The 11,942-nt window shown below is 44.9% G+C and overlaps 1 protein-coding gene across 1 annotated transcript in view; it reads right to left on the reverse strand.

Moving 5' to 3' along the window:
• LOC132388477 (NACHT, LRR and PYD domains-containing protein 3-like) overlaps positions 1–11,432 on the reverse strand; it is a 45,611-nt gene extending 34,179 nt beyond the window's left edge. Inside the window, exons 1-2 of the mRNA XM_059960816.1 lie at positions 11,309–11,432; positions 6,293–6,460 (exon numbers count right to left, since the gene is read on the reverse strand). The gene's annotated coding sequence lies outside the window, so the exon portion shown is untranslated. The remainder of the gene's footprint in view (positions 1–6,292; positions 6,461–11,308) is intronic.
• Positions 11,433–11,942: the final 510 nt, after the last annotated feature.

The following is an 11,942-nucleotide window of genomic DNA, read 5'->3' on the forward strand; positions in this document are numbered from 1 at the left end:
CACCCCCATCACCACTATTTTAAAATTTCCTGTCAGTCACCATATGTCCAGACACTCCTCTTCCTATTATCATTTCATGGACATACGTTCAATGTTTAAAGCTATCATATGTAGTGTGTGTTTTTATAATTGTGCTCTTTATCTTCCTGTGTTTGTTCTATTGTTCCTGCGTCAGATCCAGAGTATGTTATTCTCCTTTTCACTTGTGTACTGGAATGACATTAAATAACTTGGATCTTGAATCCGAGAGAATATACCACGACCAACCAAATTATCTATGTCCCTTCCTGATTTTATAAACTTCTACAATACCACCTCATTCTCCTGTGCTCAGCGGAATAAAGATCCAGCTTGGCCAAACCTCTGGCTATGAATAGGCCTGTAATAGCCTCACCAGTAATTTATGTAACCACAATATAATGCCCATAACCCAAAGCTCAATGCCACAACTGATGAAGGCCAGCATGGTTAAAGCCTTCTTTGCTGAACTTTCAGGAAAACGTACAATTGTACTCCCCGGTTTCTCTGTTCCACACACTCGGTGTCCCACCATTCACTATTTCAGTCCCACCATGGACTGACTGTCCATCATGCACCATCAGTCACTCGTCCAATTTGAAAAACAGTTGCCATTCCACATCCCAACTCTATAACTGATCAAGATCTCTTTAAATTCATTGTATCCTGTTGTAATATCAAGCATACTTCCGAATTTCATATCAAACTTGCTGACGATGCCATGCACATTCACATTCAAGTAAATGTCCTGATTAATGAATTATAGAGGCCTCAGTGCTATCACTTGCATGCCACTCGTCACAAACCTCCATTCAATAAATCAATCTTCAGTCTTCACTCTCTGCTTCCTGTCATCGAGTCGGCTTGACAGATAAAACGTGTTGTAGTCGGTGATATCCGTACAACCAATGTCCAAACGCCCGGATCCTCGGCTTCACTGCAGACTGAGAAGTTCCCAATAAACACCTGTATAATTACCAAGTGGACTGAAGCCCCAAACAGCCCATTCCATTTTCTCAGAGACTTCGTCCCAATATAATAACACACAACTCTGCGATGTTTGGTGCCAGCGATTTGCCGTGGTGTTCCTGGACATTTCCAATTCACAAACTATCGTGAATTGGAACCTAATGACCCTCTGCCGGTGCCGGTGCTCAGGCTGGTTCCCCGGTCGGTACAGAGGATGAGGATGTCCTTCAGCCTGTCCACAGCAGCTAAACCGAGCACATTTGATCCCTGTGTCATCGCTGTGTGGGATCTAACCCTGCACTGTTAGCTGCCATTTTTTCCACAGTGTGGCAGGAACAAAATGTTCATAATGTAAAATTATGCAATAGAAAATGCTGGGATCTCAGCTACATCTGTGAAAGTAGAAATAGTCGAAGACCCGGTTTCATAAATGGGGCTGCTCAAGGTGCTGTCGACCTGCTGGGCGTATCCTGCATTTTCTTCTTCTTGCTTTAAGTTCCCTGCAACAGTAGTATTTCCTCTCTATTGAACACACAGATACAATCTGATTGTAGAAATGTTTGTGTCACCCCAAACTGTTCGGCCGTGTGATGAAAATGCCATCGCCACAACCATTAATATGTTAGTTCTCAGTCCACTCTGACCCTGGTGTAATACATTCCACACAGTCAATGCCCACAGCCTCCTTTCCTCCCACTGTCACTCTGTTGCATTTGCTCCAGAGGCCACTGACAGGATGCTGAGAGGCAGTGACCAAAGAGCGATAAAATTGTGCAACTCCTGTTGCAGTTCTGGCCAGTTGTTACCGTGGAAACGGAGGAAGTAACTCGCCAAAAGATAATTGAGAGAGGAAATAACAAAATCCACATCATCCGCTATGAGTTACATTGTGACAAAGATTAACAAAGCAGCCATTTTGTAACAGAAACACTGAAATTTTAATGGCTCTATTTACCCCGCGTGTTGATTCAGTTAAACCTCTGGTAGTTTTAGCCAACAAAAAGCAATTCCTGGAAAACTCAATGAGGTACAAGGCGGAAGAAAATACTTCACAATGAAGACAACTGTTGGAAGAAACGTTGTTGATATAAGTATAGCACTGAGCTGATGAGATACCTGCTGGACTGAAGACAGCAGAGAACTGTGACACAGCTGAGCAGATCAGAGAAACAAGTCTCCCCTTCATGGACTCCCTCTGTCCTGCCCGCAGCCTCAGTAAAGCAGGCAACATAATCAAAGATCCCCACAGACCTGGACATTCTCACTTCTCACCTCCCATCGGGTCGAAGATAAAATAGAACAGAAACATAACATTAGGCTCAAGGACCGTGTCCATTCTGCTGTTATAAGCGAACTGAATGTTCCCAGTGTGACGAGATGGATTCCTGACCCCACAATGTACCTCGATGTGACTTTGCACCACATATATACCTGCACCGCACTTTCTCTCTAACCACAATAATTTGTTACGCTGTTATTGATTTACCCGATTTCACCTCAATATACTGTATTGACCTGCCTGGATTTTACCGATTACAAGACTTCCACTGAACCTCGGTACATGACAAAAATAATAAACTGTTTCCCCATTTTAATTGTGCGGAAGTATAAGACAGCTGGAGTCTTCCTTTGGCAATTCAGGAGGGAAACTTCATTTTCTGATAAATGCATTTAAATGAATCTGCGGCAGCACCAGAATGCAATACATAACAATATCGGACACAATGAAATGCAATAAGTATATAATTAACTAAGTAGCGCAAAAATACAACAGAAAACTAATAAACCGATAGCCCGTTTTAATCGTGTGGAAATGGTATTCGGCCTAGATTGCTATTTCTGAACTTCTAGAGGGAGGCTTAACAGAAGTTTAAAAATTTTTGAGAAGCCCAGATGATTGGAAAAAGCTTAATTCTCTCAGAAATACGATCAAACATCGGGAAACATTGGCTACGCTTAGCAGGTCATAATAGTGGAGTGGAGTCAAGAAAAAAAAAGCCTTCAATGAGTGAACGTGACAGATCGGGATCTCACTGCCTTGTCTGAACGGACGGAAAATGAATCTACACATACACGGGGGGGGGGGGGGGGGTGATCCGCAGATGCTGCAGATCTGAGGTAAAATGGGAGCGGGAAACGGGATCAGGTGACTTGTGGGGGTTCTCCTTACTGAACCGGTGACTCCGCTGAATGGCCCATCACATACCGCCCGACCCACATGCTGCATTTTCCACAGTATTTCATATTGACAGCAGATACATTTCAACGCTTTGCTCTGTACACTTCCCCTTTCCACTTTCCCTGGTCATAGAGTCAAGAGCTCATCCCCATGCCGGGCTCACATAGAATTTATACACAGAATGGAACTGTGCAGGTTTGATGTAAATCAGTCTATGTTTATAAACACTAATTTCTATTCACAATCCTCCGGCCTTAATGTACAGGAACACTGAAACATCAAGTCAGAAACACCAGCAGGGGCCATTCAGCCCGTCTAACCATCAACAAATGGAGGCTTTTCTTCCATCTCAGCCACATGTTTCTGCCCGATCTTCATTTCCTCGATCCCTTCGGCTCCACACATCTGCCGGCCACTGTTTTATGTAAAGAAGGTCATTGAGTCTTCACCGCCCTCTGTGCTGGGGACTTGCAAACATTTACCACCCTCCAAGTGGAGACATTTCCTCATCTCAGTCTCGAACAGTCGTCACCGGTCTCAGAGACTCGGATCCTCAGTTCACTCGTTAAAGATGTTTGGTATTTCAGTGTGTTCACTTGTCAGTCCTCAATTCCCCAAATGGAAGAGTTTTCGAATTTGATCGCTCTTCATTTAAGAATTCCAACAGCCTCGGAATTAGTCTGCTGAATTTTTATCGCACTCTCTGTAGCAAATACTCCCTAACCTCTTTGTCAATACTCTATGAAAATAATTTCCTCAAAATGCAGCAGGCAGGCATCAGGTCAGATAGCATTCATAGAAATGTGCAAACAGTGGACATTCCGGGCCAAGACCCTCGTTTTGGACTGAAGATAAGTAAGAGGGTTCCACAAAGAAGTAGTGGGCAGGTGAAAAGCAGTAAAAGGTCAGACTGGCGAATAGGGTAAGTGTGGAAATTGGAAATGTTGATCACCAAATTGAGAATTCGATATTCATACCATGAGGTGAGGGAACCCAGCCGGAAGTTAACGAGCTGACCGTCCACCGCGAGGGTGGCCTCATCTTGGCACCATCATTTGCAGCTCTGTTCTGACTCCACCACTCAGTTCCCAACCACTGTCGCCACTTCTACCCCACGGCCTCCCCCACACCATGATCAACCTCTCTCTCCCCAGCCCACCCTTATACCCACCCCTCACCTCTTTTCTCTGACTATTTCCCGTCCACTCTCAGTCCAGAGGGAGGGTCTCGGCCCGAAATGTTGACTGTTCATTTCCCTCCACAGATGCTGCACGACCCTCTGAGTTACTCCCGCAGTTTGTTCTTTGGTCTGTATAACCCGTGTTTTTATGAGGAGCAGGATATTACACCATATTCCAGGTAAAATCTCATCAAATCCCAAATAATTTTCACTTTGCCGATACCCACCACTCCAGGGATCAGTCTGGCGAATCTTCATCGCACTCTCTATAACAAATACTCTCTAACCACTTTGTTAATCCTCTATGGAATTAAATTCCATCTTCTGCAGCCTCGTATTGCCCCAACCACTCACACCCCCACCCTTTTCACTATTTCCACTTTCCCACCTCCCCCCTCACTTGGATCCACCTCTAACTCCCCGGCTCTTGCCCCATCCCCACCCCTCACCTCTTTTCTCTGACTATTTCCCGTCCACTCTCATTCCAGAGGGAGGGTCTCGGCCCGGAATGTTGACGGTCTATTTCCCTCCACAGATGCTGCCCGACCCACTGAGTTCCTGCGGCAGTTTGTTCTTTGGTCTGGATAACCAGTGTTAGTATGGGGAGCGGGATTTTACACCTTAATACAGGTACAATCTAAACAAAGCACAAAGAAGTGAAGTCATGTCACTCCCTTACTCAATAACATTTACAATAAGCACAATGTACCTTCGACCTAACCGCTACCCACTGCCGGGAATGTGGAATAATCCTTGTTCCAAGCCTGCACCGGTATCGCTTTCCTACTCCTCTGACACAACACTTCAGAATGCATTGGTGCTTCTTCCTGCGCCTGCTCTCAAGTTTACTTAGTCCATTTACTGACTCGTCGAACCCTTTTCTCGAACTATCTTTCTTCATCTCAGGAGGTCGTATATCCACTGACATCTTGTATAAACCCATTGATTCTCTCAGCTACCTGCACTATACCTATTCCATCCCTTCTCTCAGTTCCTCTGTCCCCGCCGCATCTGCTCTCAGGATGAGGCTTTTCATTCCAGAACTAATGAGATGTCCTCCTTCTTCCTTTCTTCCCCAGCAATGCTGCCCTAAACCGCATTTCCTCCGCCCATCTTCCGTCTGCCCTCAGCCCATCCATCCGCGGCTCCACAAGGGAGAGGTTTCCTCTGGTCCTCATCTACCACACCACCAGGTTCTGCGTCCAGCGCCCAATTCTCCGTAACTTTCGCCATCTCAAACGGGATAGTAGCAACAAACATATCTTTCCCTTACCCCCCAACCCCACACATCCGCACCCTACGCGACACCCTCGTCCATTCTTCCTTTCCCGCTGATCGCCCTCCTTGAGGTTTTCCTTGCGAGCGTCACATGTGCCAGACCTGCCCCCAGGAAGCACAAGTTCCTCTTTATATTAGATACTGTCTAATCTTGTTGTTAACATTGAGTTTGTTACAGGGCCCCAGAGTCTGCAAACAGGTGGTTGTTAGGAAGTAGAAGCTGACGGTGAGAAGCTGTTTCTTGGACTTGAGTTACGCGCTTAGTGATGTTCCCGGGGTGACACCTATTCCTACCTGTCGTGTAAATCGATAATTTGGTTCAGAAGGTACAGGATATGGTTAGTGAGTCGGCACAAATTAAGTTCAAACAATTACATTTCTGAAAGACAGTAAGTATAAACAAACCGCAGACATTCCCTCTCCCCACTCAGAACTGACCAAAAACTGCTTCAAAACACGCAAAAGTTTGAAAGGAGCAAACACTGAGGGAATGTGAGTGGCTTTAAAGAGCTGGGCTGCGGACAACACATTACCAAACTTGGAGTGATTGCAACTGGGTCTGGCAGAGGAATAACTGGCACATTCAGTCTCATTCCAATTGTTTCCTACCTTCCTTTGTATAGATATGTAATGTCTAAATGACCAGTGTTTGACTAAAGGAGACTCACCAGACTTTCTGCTGAACGAATCAATGGAAACTCTGAGTCAGGAGGGTTCTGTCCAGTTGATGCTCTCAGTCTTCGGGCTGGTTCATTTGTTGCTGTTCCCTCGTTTTCAGTCTCGGTTTCCTTCCAGTTGGGGTTTTTCTTCCAATAAATCTCTCACCGCAGGTCTAACTTTAATTAGGGAGATAATAAAGCACATTAACAATACAAATGAGAAAAAAAAACTATTTCCGTATATCGAAGTTTAAATGTTGAAGACAAATATAACGATCTCAAAGAACAAATCTGAAATTTCCCCTCGCACTTCCCAATGTCTGATACGGGATACGAAGGAGTTATCGTTCAGTTATGGTCCGACACAAGATGTAGGAGGAGAATTAGATGATTCTGTCCATCGAGTCTGCTCCACCATTCAAACATGATTTTTATTCTTACACCATATTCCTGCCTTCACCCTGCTATTGAGCAATCGTGAACATATTAAAATCTGCCATAAATATACTCAAAGGGCAGTCTCCACCACCCTCTGCGGCAACAGTTTCCACACAGCAGCCATCCTTTAACTGAAGAGATTTTTCTCAAGCAAGGCTGCAGGCCCGGATGGTGTCAGCCCCAGGGTGCTCAAAGCCTGTGCCTCCCCCCAGCTATGTGGGGTACTTCACCATGTCTTCAACCTGAGCCTGAGTCTCCAGAGGGTTCCTGGGCTGTGAAAGACGTCCTGCCTCATCCCTGTACCGACGACGCCGCGCTTCAGTGGCTCCAATGACTACAGACTGGGTGGCATTGACCTCCCACATCATGAAGACGCTGGACAGTCTTGTTCTGCAGCAGCTCCGGCCTATGGTTATGCCACACTTAGACCCCCTCTAGTTCGCCTAGCAGTCCCGACGAGGAGTTGAAAATGACTTCTTCTACCTGCAGAGCCTTGTCTACGCCCACCTGGACAAGCCGGCGAGCACTGTGAGGGTCATGTTTTCTGACTTCTCCAGTGCGTTCAACACCGTCCGCCCAGCTCTGCTGGGTGAGAAGCTGACAGTGATGCAGGCGGATGATTCCCTGGTGTCATGGATTATTGATTACCTGACTGGCAGACCACAGTACGTGCACTTGCAACACCGTGTGTCAGACAGAGTGGTCAGCAGCACTGGGGCTCCGCAGGGGACTGTCCTGTCTCCCTTTCTCTTCACCATCTACAGCTCAGACTTCAACTGCTGCACAGAGTCTTGCCATCTTCAGAAGTTTTCTGATGACTCTGCCATAGTTGGATGCATCAGCAAGGGAGGTGAGGCTGAGCTCAAGGCTACGGTGGGAAACTTTCTCACCTGGTGCGTACAGAATCATCTGCAGCTTACTGTGGAAAAAAAAACTAAACAGCAGGTGGTGGACCTCTGGAGCGTCAAGGCACCAGTGAACCCTTTCCATGCAAAGGGTCAGTGTGGACATGGTGGAGGATTACAAGTACCTGGGGATACGAATTGATAATAAACTGGACTGGTCAAAGAACACTGAGACTGTCTACAAGAAAGGTCAGAGCCGTCTCATTTTCCTGAGGAGACTGAGGCCCTTTAACATCTGCTGGACGATGCTGAGGTTGTTCTACGAGGCTGTGGTGGCCAGTGTTATCATGTTTGCTGTTGTGTGCAGGGGCCGCGGGCTGAGGGTAGCAGACAGCAACAGAATCAACAAACTCATTCGTAAGGCCAGTGATGTTGTGGGGGGTGGAACCGGACTCTCTGACAGTGGTGTCTGAAAAGAGGATGCTGTCCAAGTTGTATGCCATCTTGGACAATGACTTCCAAACACTCCATAATGTACTGGTTCGGCACAGGAGTACATTCAGCCAGAGACTCATCCCACCGAGATGTAACACTGAGCGTCACAGGAAGTCAATTCTGCCTGTGGCCATCATACTTTACAACTCCTCCATTGGAGTGTCAGACACTCTAAGCCAACAGGCTGGTCCTGGACTTATTTCCACTGGCATAATTTATTTATCATTACTTAATTATTCCTGGTTTTATTTTGCTATATTTCTACTCTATTCTTGGTTGGTGCAACTGGAACGAAACTTAATTTCCCTTGGGATCAGTAAAGTCTGTCTGTCTGTCTGTCTGCCTTTCTGTCAACACAATTTTAAAGGTAGGCTTCTTTATTCTGAGACTGTGCTGTCAGATCACAGACTCTCTGTCTAATGGAAACATCCTCTCCATGTCCACTGTATCCAGGCTTTTCAGCATTCGGTAGGTTTATTAACCATACATCCCTCCACCACCCTCACCGTCCCTCTGAACTCCATCGAGCACAGGTCCAGAACCATCAAATGCTCCTCATTCATAAAGCCGATCATTTCTGAGATTATTCATGTGAACCTTGTTATTAACAAATACACTGAACAGATTCCCAGGAACAACAGGCAAATGGATACCAGAACAATTTAGTGCCATTTCCATTCCCAGGTTAAATCAGGTTAATTTCAGGAAATATAAACCAGTCCAGGGTGAATGTAATAAAAGGAAACTGGAATTACCAGGAACACTCAGCAGGTAAGGAACAGCTGTGGGGAAAGGAACAAATTTGACGATTCAGGTTTACACCTTTCGTCACAATTACTTCAAACATTTTCAGTTTTTACTGCAGATCTCCAGCATCTTTAGTTTCTGTTAGATTTCCACTGCCTGGCAGACGTGTGACAGTGAGGGGGAATTTACAAACACGGTTTGAACAATTATTTTACAGACCAGAAATACTCGCTCAACACCTTATAAACCTGGGCAAGTTGACCCCCCGGGTCCATTTTACTTGATCTGAAACTAGGATATCCCATGACCCAACCTCATAGTGTCACACAGATGATCCTGTCACTTACCGACGCCAGAAGCCTCGCACATCGTCCACACATCTCACAGAACGTGGTGTATTCAGGGATATACCCACAACCAATGTCCAAATGCCCGAGACTGCTGATTCATTTGGAAGGAGGAACATCGTGTCCCATCTGTACAAGTACTAAGAATTACAGCCCAAACCTCAACTCTAGGACTCCTTGTTACCGGTATTTCGGTCGATCAGAGTTCAGAAACTAACACTCCATCAACCTATGGCAGAACGGGAACCTGACGATCATCTGACTGGACCAATGATCGGGCTGGAAAGCCTGGGCGTGAGTCACCAGATACAAGCGATACGTTTCACATTGTCTCCTGCAGCTAAACTGAACACAATTTATCGTTATCTTATTGTTAAGTGAGGAGTTGTCCGGCACAATTGGCCATCATATTTTCTGTAGGCTAACAGGATTGAAATGATTTTGATACAAAATTGAAATAATAGTGCTGGAAACTTGTTTCATCAGATAGGATGTGTGGAAAGAAAAACTGTGGAAGAGCCAGTATCTGAATTGGGACTGTCCAAGTTACTGCCCGATCTGCTGAACGGTCTCAGCATTTTCTCTTTTTACTTTAAATGATGCACAACTATTGACTGATTACAAGATGTTTGTGACGGCCTGAACAAAGTTGCACAAATGTAATGCCCACATTCATTAGTTTCGCCTTCATTCCAACACAGAGCTAATACAGTCGTTACATTCACTGCTCACAAAATCCTCCCCACCCCACTATCAGTCTGTCACATCCGGTCCGGAGGCCGCTGTCTCTCACTGAGTGACCGTGACCAGAGAGCGATAAAAATGAGTACCACTCCCTGCAAGTCACATGGGCGGTTACCCTGGCAACAGAGAAAATGGCTCTCCAAAAGTGACAAAAAATAAAGAAATAACAGACTCACTTTAAATGTTGTCAAGATTAACGCTTCGCCATTTTGTAACGTTGAAAATAAAATTGTAATTATTGATGCGATACAGATTGTCATTGAGGTGGTGGGCTACAGAACGGACAGGGGCTGAACAAGATGGTTGATATATATCACTGAGGTGGTGGGATACAGACTGGACAGAGGTTGAACAAGATGGTTGTTATATATCATTGAGGTGGTGGGATACAGAATGGACAGGGGCTGAACAAGATGGTTGATATATATCACTGAGGTGGTGGAATACAGAATGGACAGTAGATGAATAAGATGGTTGTTATATATCATTGAGTTGGTGGGAAACAGACTGGACAGAGATTGAACAAGATGATTGATATATATCATTGAGGTGGTGGGTTACAGCCCGGAGAGAGGTTAAACAAGATGCGCGGGGAATGAGCAGATGGAACTGGATGGAAAAGGGGATCATCATTAGTTTTCTCTTCATTCCAACACAGGAATAATTCAGTACACACAGTCAATGCTCACAGCATCACCACCACCCCTTTATCAGTCTGTTACATCTGCTCCTGACGCCACTAACTCTCACTGAGCAACGGTGACGAGAGCGCGATAAAAATGTTTACCACTCCGTACCGGTCACATGGGCTGTTATCCTGGCAATGCAGAAAGCGGCTCTCCAAAAATGACCGAAAATGTAAACAGAGTCAATTTCAAACGCTGTGAGTCTCGTTATGACAATATTAACATCATTCAATATTGCATGTACTTATTCAAAATAAGTCTGCGAACCTTGGCTTTCATTAATTGATGTGACCCCCCGCCCCTCCGCCGCGCACCCAATCCCCCGTACAGCAATAACTTCAACCATATGCTTCCGGTAACTGTTGATCTTCCTGCACATCGGCTTGGAAGAATTTTATGTCATTCCGACTTACAAAACTGCTTCAACTCTGGGATGTTGGTGAGATTCCTCGACGGAACTGCTGCTTCAGGCCATCCCACAATATTCCAATGGGATTAGCGTTAGGACTTTGACTCGGCCATTCTAATTTTCTTTTGAAATTATTTTCTTATTGATTTACTGTTGTCTTTTGGATCATTGACTTGTTGGGTTATCCAAATTCAATTAAACCAGTTGACAGAGTGCTACCCTGACATTCTCTTGTAAAGTGTCTTGATATAAAATTAACGCATAGTTATTTTATAACGTTGAAACTAAAATTGTAATATTTGCCTTTACCTTACCTCAGGCTGCATTCAATAAATCCTCTGCCATTCTTAGGTAACAAACACTGATATTGAGGCAAAAAACTTCACAATGAAGCGACAGTAATAGTTTCAAGGATTACAGCTCAAACAGCAACTCTCCCAGGACTCCTTGCTACCAGTAATATGATGCAGTGTTTCGGCCAATCAGAGTTCAAAACCTAATACTGCGTCAACTTATGGCAGAATGGGAACCTGATGGTCATCTGACTGGACCAATGATCAGGCTGGAAAACCTGGGCGTGAGTCACGAGATACTGGGGATACGTTTCACATTGTCTCCTGCAACTAAACCGAATTCAATTTATCATGGTCTTTTTGATAAATCAGGTCTTGCCCAACACAACTGGTCATCACGTTTCCTGTAGGCTAACAGGAATAAAATGTTTTTAATATAAAATTGAAATAATAGTGCTGGAAATTTGTTTCCTCAGATTAGATTTGTGGAAAGAGAAACTGTGGAAGACCCGGTATCAGGACTGGGACTGTCCAAGTTGCTGCCTGATTTGCTGAACGTTTCCAGCATTTTCTCTGGTTACTTTAAATTATGCACAATTATTGACTGGTTACAGGATGTTTGTGACGGCCTGAACAAAGTTGCAGAAATGTAATG

Source organism: Hypanus sabinus, unplaced genomic scaffold (assembly GCF_030144855.1).
Source record: "Hypanus sabinus isolate sHypSab1 unplaced genomic scaffold, sHypSab1.hap1 scaffold_333, whole genome shotgun sequence".
Lineage (NCBI taxonomy): Eukaryota > Metazoa > Chordata > Chondrichthyes > Myliobatiformes > Dasyatidae > Hypanus > Hypanus sabinus.